Source organism: Pinus tabuliformis, chromosome 4_2 (assembly GCF_031772625.1).
Source record: "Pinus tabuliformis cultivar Carrire ecotype Pingquan chromosome 4_2, CPIR1, whole genome shotgun sequence".
Taxonomy (NCBI): Eukaryota; Viridiplantae; Streptophyta; class Pinopsida; order Pinales; family Pinaceae; genus Pinus; species Pinus tabuliformis.
In genome coordinates this window covers 653,601,062-653,602,408 of record NC_142304.1, presented here as the reverse complement: position 1 = coordinate 653,602,408, position 1,347 = coordinate 653,601,062, and the positions used below count along the sequence as shown (strand labels likewise).

The 1,347-nt window shown below is 36.7% G+C and overlaps 1 long non-coding RNA gene across 1 annotated transcript; it reads right to left on the bottom strand.

Moving 5' to 3' along the window:
• Positions 1-693: 693 nt before the first annotated feature.
• LOC149171082 (uncharacterized) lies at positions 694-1,076 on the bottom strand. Its single transcript, XR_016259540.1, has 2 exons — positions 926-1,076; positions 694-806 (listed from the first exon to the last, which is right to left on the bottom strand). It is a non-coding gene; the product is annotated as an uncharacterized LOC149171082 (long non-coding RNA).
• Between the last annotated feature and the right edge of the window lie 271 nt (positions 1,077-1,347).

The following is a 1,347-nucleotide window of genomic DNA, read 5'->3' as shown; positions in this document are numbered from 1 at the left end:
AGGGATATGGAATTCACTAAAAGTGTATTGAAAGCTATGAAACAACATTTAATGGCTATTATAAATATATTTCAGTACAAAATAAAAACTGTCTTAAAATCTTCAAATTTCAGATTTCTCCTGGCTTGATATGAGACAGATACCTCGGATTTTAGAAGCCCGTTGAGAAGCTATAGGATAATGGCTGGTATATTTCAGTATGAAGATATGAATAAAAAACTGTATTAAAATTCCAAATTTTACTTTGTCCGGCATGGATATGGAGAACCTCAATGCACAGGTAATTTTACTTGTGCAGTTGAAAGCTGTTCGAATTTTCTGGGCTTTCTAATTCAAAACCAGTGTGAAGGAGTGGTCCAGAAAGCCGGATGGCACTGGCTGAAGAGTCAAAGCAAGAGAGGTTGCGCACTTACTCGACGAACAACGCACTAAACCAACAATGCGGTAAATGCCTCCAACAACCACAGATAAAATAAGTAAACACATACGAAAATCAATCTGATAAAACTGGTTAAAAATCACACATTAACAGCATACCACAAAGTTAAAACTGGTTTTATTTTCATTTTCACAGGAGTCCTCAATACACAATAAAAATCCGACACTCATAAGTGAATCTTACTGAGCAGAAGAATTGGAACATACAAATATTTTATAAAAAGGGTTTTCTCAGCTACCTTTTCAACTACTCCGTGAATTGGGAATCAACCATGAAAATCTCTTAATATTACTCAGGGAAATCTCAATAAGAATTTGGAGCATGAACGAGCGCCACCGCCAAATATTTAAAGGGGGTTTACTCCTCTCTGCAATGCGAGTCAACAACAAAAACCCTGTCAATATAAACCTGACAAATTCTAATTGCATGTTAAAATTTTTAACAGACTTATGATTTGAAAAGAATCAAACGAAAATAAAACAATACCTGGCGAGAAAGGTAATGCACTCCATTGTTTCTTATGTAGGACATCTCACTGAATAACATCACCTGGGATTATAACCTGCATGCTTATAGCTGAAGATGGGAAGCGCAAATGAAAGGAGTCTCCATTTCTGCCACTCCTCCATTGCTGCATCAAACTATTTTACAACAAACTATTAGAATATTTTTTGGCAACTGCCATGGAGGAGGCTGAACTAAAAACAGATAATGAAACCTTTAACATTCCAACTCTAGCAATTGCGAGAAAACTCAGAACAGAGTCTTGGCCTCATGGTCGAAACCCTGGTACAGAACCTAGAGATTATATGTCATATTATCGAAGTACCTCGCTTATAAAAGGAACCAGTTCCAAAAAAGGGCGCGGCCTACCTGAGAACAATGACTCATAATGAGAAATCAACTTG